Below are 12459 nucleotides of genomic sequence, written 5' to 3'. Positions count from 1 at the left end.
TCTACAGGTTTCAAATAGGCGATATTTGATCATTTTTGTATTTATTCTGTGAATAGAAACCATTAGCAACAGTTTTATTGTCACAAATACCCATGTAAGGATTATTGCTAACATATGTCTAGCATTTTATTAACACATATAGAATATATATGTAGAGAGAGGCATGCCATGCTGGTTTAAAAATAAACACAGATACAAACTGTTCAGAGGCGCTGGTGTGAAGTGTTTCTAATCTGAGGACAAAACATTATGTTCATGTCAAACAGACAAAACAAGAAGCAAAAATTACAAAAAAGAACAAAATTGATACTGCAGTAGTTTAACTCGTTTTGACCCTTCAATTATACAGTAACAGTTCTTGATACAGCTTTTTACCCCAACTTTTTATGTATAAAAACATGTTTTATGCAAGTGACCCATGTTTACTATACATCTCAAATATTAACTTTCCAAAATAGTCTTTTGATTATGTTTGGGCAAAAAGCCTCTTGCTTGAGTCACTATATGAATTCACCATCAAGACATATATAACACTGAACAGTATATGCTCTGTATTCTGACCACTAAGAACCACTGAATATAGTTTTTGCTGATGCCTTGAGTGGATTTTAAGATATCAGATTTGTCAAAAAACATTTCTATAACTTGATAACAGAGTTTAAGATTAAGGAAGCCATTTCTGGGATTGCTTTACTTAGAACTGCTCTCTGCATGTATTCACTGAGCTCCCACGGGCTGATCTCCCACAGTCTCCCTTTAGAGGTGATGAATAAGAGTCCATCTGCAGAGTCAAACAACTTACTGTATTGTTTACACAGGGGAAACTATCAGGAGAGAACACTGACAGACCACGAACACAGGCTGAATTTACACTCCTCAATAGCTCAGGGCTATGCTCAGGAGTGGGTGATGATATAGTGTTTTTTAGCCAAGAAGGACTTGATTTGGTTGATGAATTGATTTAGTGCTCTCAAAACTTATTGGATAAGCCAGTTGTGTGCAGCAAGTAGTGAATATTTAATGTGTTAAAGAAGTTTTGTTATTGAGCTGGGATTTCAGATGCTGCTACGCAGCTGTAAATGTGCCTCCTGCATTACTCTATAAATACAATAGGTAATAAAGGAGAATTGTATTATCCATACAGACATTATGGGTCACTTGGAATAATTAACCGATTAAATTTACAAATGTATATCACATAAAGGTAAGATATTTAAGCAAGTGATTGTATTACATTAAACAATCAAGGAGTGAGTAAAGCTGAACGACAGCGGCACGTTTGGTGTTTTGCAGCTTTTTAGCAACAATTTTAACCTTTTATGTTAGACACCACAGATAATAAACATCTGAGTTCTGGTGTTGCTCTGTCTAAAGTAAAAAAACAAACAAAACAGAAAACATGTAGCTTAATGGCTTTAAACAGAAAGGGAAGGGAAGTTACTACTACACAGAATTTGTGCGAAGCTAGGCTAAACATCCTAACTGCAGCCAATAGAAATGATTTACTCCAGTTAATCTCAGAATGAAGACAAATACTATAAGCCGAAAGTTCGATATAATTCCTTTTCTGATAAATTATGGTTGTTTTCATTAGTCTCTACTTTTATTACTTAAGTTATTGAGCAATCAGCTTGTGCACCAAGCATTTGTTGTTGCTCTTTCTTACTTTGTAGTGGTTTTAAGGTAAAACCCTTAAGTTAAACCCGGAGGTCAAACTCTTGGGACAACAAACGCTTTTGTTATTGTGTGGAGTAGATTCTTCTTGAAAACTGGTGGAATGTTTTTGTGGTTACTGGTTGTATTTTACGTCAGTGTTGCAGGCAACGTTCAGATGTGGTGGATTACAGAAGCACTGATTAAAAAAAGAAGTGAATGTTCTGGCTTTCACTTCACACCTCTCACCTTTCCCACTCTGAAAACAAAAAGCACAATTACAACAAAGGTAGTTTGAAAGATTGTTACTGTCTGAAAATAGTCGTCACACATCCACAAAGAGACCTCTCGAATAGGACTGGGGAAACGTTCTGCACTGGGAGCAGAGAGCAGTGACTGTATGTTGTAAGAATAAAAAATTCAGTGGTTGACGTGAGATGATAAATGGAGGCACAAGACAGACAAAAACTCCAAACTGCAGGAATAATTTAGAAAATAGATAATTATATAATACTTGTGATTTATTGCTTGGATCTAAAAACAATTCGGTAAAAAAAAAAAATCAAGATTCAGAAATTAATTCATTTAGGTAGGATAATTAAATAAGTGGAGAAATGGTCAGAAGCACCATGCTAAACCCAGTCATGGTGAAAAGGTTTAAATAGAGCAGTCAAAGTGGGCAGCCTCATGCTTGACAACACATATACCAGCCCAAAGCCAGCTGGGCTCAGCAGAGAGAGACACTTGGGAGTCACTGGATAAAGAATAAAAGGCTAAATCATCCTTCGACTTAATTTGACCAATGTTGGTCACTTAGCTGCAGCACTATTAGTCAGACAGAGGCACCTGAAGCACCTGTTGATGTAGAAATAGCTAATATCCAAATTCTGCATTCAAGCATCTCATTTTACAGTTCCTCTCTTGTCAGACTGAGGTTTTTTACACTCAGTTGTTTTTGTATGGATTAGCATTAATATTATTCCAGCTACAAAATAATGAACATAAGATTTGACATGTCTTGGCAATTTTTTGTACAAGCAAAAGAGTTTTCATTCATTCTCCCTGCAGCCATGCTCCGGGCCTCCTATGACCCCAGGTTTCTAATACCTCTTACTAAATCCAGTGGATTTGTCTGAATAAATTATAGATGAGAACAGTGTATTAAATATTTGCTCAGGGAAATTGCTCACTCACATAATAAGTATTGTTATAATACCAACAAAGTGAAAATCCTTTCATAAACAACCAGCTGAAAATAGTCTACTTATGCAAGTAATCATCTTTGAAGTGATGTCTGGCTAAAGTCAAATGTACATAAAGTGTCTGTGTTGAGCATCTTACCTTGGCAGCTCTTCAACAAGGCCAGAACAAGGCTCTGCAGATAAACAGCACTCTTGGAGGCACGTTAACACGCTGCAGACATCATTGAATGTGACTGAGCAGCTCTGAATATGCATGAAATCAAAAAATCACTGCATATGTTTTACAGACACTCCAGAAGTGATCTTTGGGTCAATATCCACTGTGACAGTACAGAAGTAGCCAGTGGCACCTCAGCGTCAGACTTCATCTGTTTCCAGAGACTAAAGTGAAGTTGAAAAGTTGAGTTCATTCAGTACCCAGATCAAACAGCTGGATGATCTGGACACTATGGTGCTAAGTGGGAGGTCAGTCAAGTTCTTATTCGCTGTGGGAGGCTTACTGCTGTTCCCCTACAATGCTTTCTCCACCCCTCTGTCATGTGCTGAGCTCACATAGAGTAATTCACAGCCTGGTCCTACAGCATATGTGACCTAAAAGGATATTGAATAATGTCTGTGCTCTAAGAGATAAGATGCTTTCTGACACGCTTACTTCCTGCATTAGCTGATTTATCAGTGCTATTCAACTGGAAATTAGAAGTTCCAGCTATAAAAGGTACAGAGTACTTAAACAACAGACATTGTTAACCCCAACCTCGTGAAAGAAAGATTTTTGAACACTTTCAGGGTCAGTTCTGGTTGAGCCTTTCTCCTAAACTCCCTGGGGAGATATTAATAAATCTGTATAAATGCTTGGGAAATGAAAGTGTACAGGGGTTATTGAAACAGCCTTTTTTTAAAATGCAAAGCGCCCTCAAATTTTTGACGTTCTTGAAATATTATTTCTTTGTCATGTTGCTTTAGGTTGTTTCTCTCATTTTTGTACTACAATAATGATTTTTTTTATTGCTTTTCATACTGAGAATGTATTGGAGCACCACCTATAATTCAGTGTTTTGTCCTGGACTGGGACAAAAACAGATATATTTAGTCACACACACAAACACACACAGAATGCATTCCCTACCTCCTTACCCTAACCTTATACCCCATCTGCCCTTCAAATGTGGCTGCGTGAAATGTCCTCACTACTATAAAACTCAAACCAGTCTTCACTGTTCACCTGATAAACATATATACTGCACACACTGCTCAAGGGATGCCAGTGTTGGGTATGTTGGTCCACTACTTTGAACCAGACTAATTTCTTAGCAAGGACTGGATGGATTACACACAGGTTAGGTCCCCAGAGGATGAAAAGCAATGACTAGATCCCCTGACATAACTATCTGATTGAATGTTCTGAAATGTCTTCCATATAGTCAGTCTATATTCATAGTCCTCAGAAGGTAATATCTGAACTCTTCAGCTTTGCTTTGTGTTTATGGCTAATTTGCAAAGCATGAAAATTCGCTAAACAAATATGACGTACATACAGTTTTGGGGAGTAACTAGTTCCAATACAATTATATTGTATCTATTCCATATGTATAGTTGTACATATGGAATTAATTCAATCAAAATGGTGATTAAGAATGGGTTACATCTAAATATTTTACTATTTAGAATGGGTTAAATGTTATTTCATTTTAGAACATACTCAGCCCTTCTCTCTTGTCTATGAGGAGCTGCTGTCACTAACAACTCTGTCAATCACTCTCTTTAGATAACACTGATGGGGATGGCTAAGCTAACATTAGAATACATTGGTTGTTAAAGTTTGCACAGGGTACATGATCAATATTCACTGCTCATGTGAATAGATCATTTACAATGTAAATTCTTTAACTCAATGATAATGCTGAATGCCCCCCCTCCTCCTTTGTCAGATTAATATTGCACCTGAGGAGGTGCAAAGACAAGCAGGATAATAATAATAAGAGTTAGTGAAACGGAGATAGAAACACATGATAAAAAGCTGGATAGTTCAACCAAAGTAATTTAGCTATCCAATTAATTGGTTTCAAATGTTTCCAGGCTTCAACCATTGCTGGCAGCTTTAGCAACAAGAGGACACTCACAAAAAGATAGCTGTAGTTAATAAAGAAAGAGAAAGAGCCAGTTAATGCAGGAGAAACAGGTGAGATGACCATCAAGGAAATGTAGAAGCTGAGCAGGTAAAGAAAGCAGATTTCACAGGTATCATTATTATTATATAATAAAAGTCTTTGTTTGGTGGATGTGCTTTAAAATTGGCAGTAAATAGTGTTACTGTTGTGAGGTTTACAGTGTCTAGTTTAAAAAAGACTTTTCAGCTTTGTTGCACAGTTTAAAACATTAGTTAGACACATAATCAAATGTAATAAGTAATATTACTTTCACAAAGTAACTGTAATTAAATCTGCTAACTGTAAGCAGTAATCTCTGACTTTCCAACACTGTCATCATCTCATCTGTTTCTGTGAGCATGTCAGCATCTTTACATTACTATTCAGCTCAAAGCACCCGTCTGCCTAACAGAGCTCCTAGCATGGCTGTAGACTTTTAGTCTCGTTACTCAACGGTAGTTACCGTTAGCTGTCATTCCAGCTTTCAGTACTCCGGTGTTTGGCAGATAAATCCACAGCACACCTTTCTCTTGTTTTTCTGATTGTATCTTTTGTGTGAACCGTGAGAGTCTGTATGATCTGAGCCTCTCTGTTTCTATCTTTATCTCACTATACAATCCCTCTGAGGAAATAACATTTTCTGTCATGCAGCTGATCAGTGAAGGTGCAGAACCTGTTCACTTTTATCAGCGTATAATCACTCTCAGTGAGCCAAATCTCAAAGACTCTGAGACTCCGAGACAATGGCAGCATTCTCTCACCAATCCCATCCCATCACATCGAGGTGTCTGTGGCCTACGTGTTGAACCTGTTGTTGCCCTGGGAATTAGTTCCTCTAATCCTATTGTACAAACGTAGGAACAGTCAGGAAGCAGAGAAGTTTCCAGCATGGGGACATGCTTAGTCAGGGGTTTATGTTTAGTAATCAGCCTGCTATGGATCGCTGCAGCGGCAATGTAACAAAGGATTTTAAGTTGCAACTGTTAAATGCAGTGCAACAGTGTTGAAATACTGTAGAGACATCACTGAAAAGTGCAGGAACAACCAGACCACATCTCAGTATCAACCGACACAGTGACAGTAACTGATCCATAAATGACAGAAACGGTTTTAACAAAGCAAAAACAGCACATGAATGTGGACGTGTAATAAACCACGGTACTAACTGATCTGCTGTGGGTATGACAGGGAGTGATGGGTAAAGGTAGAGCTCTAAAAAGTTCTGTAATTATAAAGTATCTTTGTTTTTAAAAATGAAATACTTTCTTCCTGCCAAAACCAAGCACTGGCCTGCATATCAACGCTGGGAACCACAGCTGTAAAAGACCTTATAGCATTGTCAGAGGGATTAAAATTGATTAGTTCAGCTATGTGTAACACAGCTCCTACTGTATACAATATAATAAGCTGCAGTATGACTGGTATACGTTCTCAATCAAACTAGGACATTCTCCGTCAACATGCAGCACCAGTGTTTTTGTTCATTACTGTGACTCATTCTTTAAGGAGCTGCCTTGTTTTTAAATTAAATGCTCTGCTGTGCTGTACGGCACCTCATCAGAGCATCCCTTTCCTTAATGCGATATTACAAAATATGATTATTACTGATAAATAGGTGGGGAACATCATAAATTGGTTAGTTTACAAAAACAACACCAGCAGCATAACCAGGGATCAAATAAACATTGGGCAACTTCCAGCTTCGACTGGGCTGGATGTAATTGCACCTTGGCCCACAGAATTGACACTCACAGGTCAAAAGCTAGTGGCAATTACCTTTTGCCCAGGCAAAGGGGGAAGAATGAAAGTGAAGTAGATCCTGGTTTGCTGAACCAAAAGAGAGCTAAGGTCAGGGTGAGGTCACAGTGTTGCAAAAGCCAATTAGCTCACACGCAGACATAGAAAAACATCTATTTAATTTTGTGGCTGCAGCAACAGGAGAGTTTTCACGTGCCACTCTGTTTTCTTTTGTTCCTATCAGGATAGAAAAATGGCAGATGCCAGGTAACAGCCTTCAGCCTGAAAGTAACTGGAGGTCTGTCCAGCTCTGGCTCCAACAGCAATACATTATTTGCCCAGGCAAGCAGTTTAGGAGACATTAGTCTCTTGAATGGCTTACAACAAATATTTAATGTTCTGATTAAAAATATATCATGATCTTATTTACAGATTGTTTTTGGCAAACTATGTAAATATAATAGAATAATAAACAGTGTTATTAAAAGTTAATCTGACTTACTTACTTACTTAACTAACTGAAAATTAGTTAAGTAAACGTTAGGTTGAATAATTTCACCTTTTGAGTTTCCAAAATGTAAAAACAGCTCAGTTAAATGTACCGACCTTGAATATGTAAGTTCAATAACCTGCATTATGTGGTTGAATTGACTGGAGTCAACTATTCAGTCACACTGAGAATTGATACAGGTGTAAGCATGTTAATCCTGACACCACACAAGGCAGAACCTGGTTCCTCATTATTTCAAACTTTCAGAATGTCATGTTTAGATTACAATTTGGTGTTCACGGCAATTTTTTAATTAACACCATCATCCAGTGGGGTGCGTCCTGGATAATGATTCTAACAGCTACAACACAGTCATTCACCTGAGAGCATTGATGCCTTTAGTCCCTCTAATTTGTACTGTGCTGTGTAGCCAAACACAATGGTGACTGTGCATCCTAATGTGAACAAACAGCGGCGTGTGTCAGGGCATGGGTGTCGTGTTTTTTTAAATTGACAAAGCATTTTGTAATTGAGCGCAATTCAATGTTATCACAGGGACTTTGAGGCACATGGTACAGTCACTAAGTGTCTGTTGAATAGATTGGAAACTATAGCTATAGAGAGTTTTGTGATAAGTATCTCAGTCACAAGAGCTTTGTTTTGATCTTTTGTTTGTTCAAAAACCTCCTTCCTTTCTATCAAACACACACAGTGTATACTCTCTCACTTCAAGCACTCCTTTGTGCTGACACATATCTGACTACACAATACTTCCTTCCATAAAGGCATCAACCTCAGGTCATTAGACCTTGTGCTGAACATGCATGTCTACCTCCATACAGCCTTGAATGGGTTTTCTTCTTCTTCTTTCTTTCTTTCTTATTATTATTTTTTTTTTTTGCTATGGATTAGTCTGTGCACCCGCCACATGCTTTGACTGTTTCACTTTGTATAGTAGTTTTCTGCAGCAGACAATTTAGATTGTGCAGATGTTGCTGTTTTTAATCCAACTTTAAAGCACCCTGGAGGCCTGTGTTCTCCACAAACTTCATAAATCTCAAGACAAAATTCAATTATTTGTGCTTTTTCATGCAGAAGAAAGAATTTCTGATGCAAATATTTATAAATAGCTATTACTATAACTATCACAGCTTTTGTACTCACTACTTAATGTCCAGTATACTCTGTAGAGGACATTTCTTGCCCCACTCAGTTATCTTTAACTGTTTCAACAACACAGTTTTAAGGAGATCATTAGAAATGTAGCCCACCAAGAAAATGCTGCACATACCAGCAGCTCACATTTATCTGTTGAAAAAATAAAGTTAATATAAGATAAAAAATGTATTTAGCATACCTTCTTTCATCTGTGGGGAATGTGTAGAGCCTAGTGTATATTTGTCACATCAAACACTCAGCAGAGTAGGTTCCTGAGTAAACAGATAAAGTACCTATGGCGGGATATGTTCACAGGGGTCCCATTGTTTGATGAAGAAGCATTTTAGGAAATGATGCGAGGACCCCTGCAATATGTGTCCCACTATGTAGATTAAGGGAAACACAGTCCCTATTGAATTTTGTTTCCTGCTCCTTTCTAAACAACAGTTAAATTATTGTCCTTTGTCTCTTAATAGTCTAGCTTTGTCGAGATGTAATGTTTGACGAAATATCGCATTCTACGTACAAACAAAGTGTTGAACACGTGAGCAATAAAACAAACCCATGTTTAATTCAAACATTTGGGAAATATAAGGCACAAATTGCGCGGCCGCTAAACTTTACTGTTAACCATAATCCCATTATGGGATGGGTCATCGCAGCAGCTGTTGTACATTATATTATTACAGAATCATGAACAAATGCCAACTGCAGTTAAAAAATGACCAATACTTTGATAAAAGGATAGTTTGAGGTTTGGTAAATGTGGGTATTCAATTTCCTATCAAGAGTTGGGTTTAACCTCTTCGGACTTGGCATACACATGCGTGTACATCATATTTTGGGTTCTTCTTCATGCAAGCTAATCACAACTGTTACACAGCCTTTCACAAATAGGTCTGTAAAGAAAAGGGACATTGCTAGTTTTTAATGCAAAATGCTTTGAATGTGTTATGATTTGTTGTTGTAGGCACATGATGTCTTACTGAAACTGCAAAAAGATGATGCTTAGTTTTCATACTTATCAGGTTCCAATAAGCCCAAATAGCAAAAAGAAATAAAAAAATGCATATCAAATTAGAGCTCAGGTCTTAAAAGGTTAAAGATTCATACCATTCTGCTGTCTGCACAGTAAACATGAATGAATTATTCATTAATTACTTTAAGCAGCAGATTTTACCCTGCTGCATTCCTCTTGTGGAAGGTGGCGAACAAACCTGCATTTGCTCACAAAGCTGGATCACTGTGGCTGGTGCATGCTTTTAGGTCGTTTAAAACTAGTTTCACCTTGTGATGAACTAATAGTTTTGTTTTGGTGATTGGTTGGATGAAAGCTCAGAACAAAGCAACTCTTTTGCTGCCTCATTCTGAAACACACCAATAACATAACGGATGCATTTAGCAACAAAACAATATTAAAGCAGGTAGAAACTCAGCACCGATGTGGTGTGATGTTTACATACAGAAACTGTTTTGACACAAAACCCTCCTGCATGACCTCTCCCTTGTTTCTACTTCAGGAGCCCACAGATCTCACTATGTTACCGGAAGGTAACAACATGCACTGGAGCAGGGCTCATGTTGTCATAAACACATTACAGGTAACACAATCTGTCTACCAGCACCTCTGTCTCACTAATTAACACAGTGAACGTTATTTGCTCTGTCCATGCAAAACCTAAAGTTTTGAATTACAGTATGTGCAACAACTAAATGTTTCAGAAATTTCAGTTCAGCATATACCTATTATAATGGTTTAACTTGTCAATTTTACACTGATTACAAGTAGGGGGGGTTTGAAAGAAGAGAAAGTAAATAAGTACATTATTTAACTTACCTTTTTGACTTACTTAAAGGGGCTAGAACTAGGGGATGCATTTTTCTTAACTAACGTAAACTAATCATTTATACTGCAGTTATAAATTCTATCTGTGTTTCAGTGAATTATCTCAAATCACACTCTGAAAGCTGCCGGTGTTAATAAACTGATTAGTTTTTGTTCATCTCTTTGTTTATTTGCAGTCTTGGTGTTTTTTCATGCTGGTTTCTTCATGTTTGATAGTCGGACATTTAGAACAGGGGTGGCATGGTGGTGTCGTGGTTTGCACTTTTGTCTCACAGCTGGAAGGATTTGTGTCTGTGTGCTTCCTCCCTTAGTCTAGAGGCATGTAGTTAGGTTAATTGGTAACTCTAAATTTACACAGAGGTGTAAATGGTTGTCTGTCTCCTGTCCTGGTGACCTGTTCAGGGTGGAGCCCGCCTCCTACTCATTGACAGCTGGTGTTCCAGCACCCCTGTGACCCTTAACAGGACAAGTGTTTGAGATGATGGATTGGTGTTTACAACAGAAGCCTAAAGGGTGAATTAAATATAAAGTTTATGTATTGTATAGCTTGTCTGAACACAACATTTATAGGAGAATAAAGCATTTGGACATATAATGAAATGATGTTTCTTAAATATTATTTTGGGGCATTTTTATCAAACCAGGGTTGTAGCAGTTACAGTATGTGGGATGCTCTATAACCAATAACAAACCAGTACACTCTGCAGAACGCTGTTTTAAATATAAAAAAAAAAAAAAATATATATATATATATATATATATATATATATATATATATATATATATATATATATATATATATATATATATATATACATACTGTAAAACCTACAAGAACAAACACCTAAAAGGATTTCCTGCAGCTGAGCAAAGAGAACTCTCAAAAGCAAAGGTGGTAGTACAGTAGCATGACAGTGTAGAAAATAATAAGCATGTGGATAGTGATGGTAGAAAAATGTCAGTCAACAGTAAAAGTTATTTTAAGCATGTACATAGCCATAACTAAAAGGGAGCAGTTGCCTGAATTTAAGTCATTTTTGTAACAGTTTGAATTTTGGAAGGCACCGACAACGTTTTTTTGTGCGTTACCTTTGATTGGGGAAAACAAGATGTGAGGATGTCACCTCTGAGGCATCACATGCATTTCAGAGATAGGTGAGTGCCTTCAGGCTTTAATAGTATATCTAAACCTTGCATCTGCTTGATTTGAGTCATTTTGTGTTGTCAACATGTTCTTTCCCCTTTAACCCCTGTGGAGCTGCGGCAAGGTGGTTGAAGTCATTAATGTATCTGGTATGTGATTGGAGCACAGGGGCAGAGAGTTGGAGGCATGTGGGCTGCAGAGCTGGATGTGAGGTAGGAAGGCAGTAACAGGAGAGCTGTTCTGCTACTTTGTCCAACATCACGGAGAGCTGACCTTGAGGGGAATAGGGAAAATTGACAGGGGGAAAAGCGGTAACAAGGGCCAGCTATATATCAGGGAGGCAATTTGGAGCGGTTTATCCGATGAGGGTCAATTCCTGCTGCAGTACCATAGATCAGAGTTTTCAAGCCCGAGTGTGCCTTCATAGAGAGAGGTTAGGATAGACGCATTTTTGAATGACTGAGCCACTGATCAAGTCCCTGCAAATCATTCCACACAAAGCATAGAAGAGCGTGGTAATCATGAGGATTTGTGATGCAGGAAAATGTGCATCAGCAGATTTATCTGTTGCTATTTGTGGCCTTGCCACTCTGGCTCCAGTCCAACTCAAATCTTTTTAAGAAGCAATTTCACAATGTTCCCTTCAATTATTTTACATAAGGACATGGAACAGCTTATTATCTAGAGGATACAGGCATTAATGTTATTATTATTGCCAGTGCTAAAATTGAATACCCTCATTTGTGACCAGAGCATATTCCTCCTCAGTATAACAAAGACATCAAAGATCTGTACTAAATCTGTCAGTGATGGTGAGATGCCAAGAGACAGTAATTTTACAGATGCCTTTACTTGGTGTCTGACCTTTTCTATTACTGCTTCTATTTTGGATCTCTGTCTCTCGGCACCTCTGAGACTGTCCAGATGGCAGGTCTATTGAGTAATAAAATTTGAAAGACAAGAGCACTGTTCTGCCATGAGGCTCTGTAGGGCTGAGCTTCAGTCGAGACAGCAATAAGCACATACCACAAGCACAACATTTGAAATCCACTTAATTATCTTCACCTCCTGTGTGGCCAGCA

The sequence above is a fragment of the Anabas testudineus genome, chromosome 5, assembly GCF_900324465.2.
Source record: "Anabas testudineus chromosome 5, fAnaTes1.2, whole genome shotgun sequence".
Taxonomy (NCBI): domain Eukaryota; kingdom Metazoa; phylum Chordata; class Actinopteri; order Anabantiformes; family Anabantidae; genus Anabas; species Anabas testudineus.
This window is presented reverse-complemented; position numbering follows the sequence as displayed.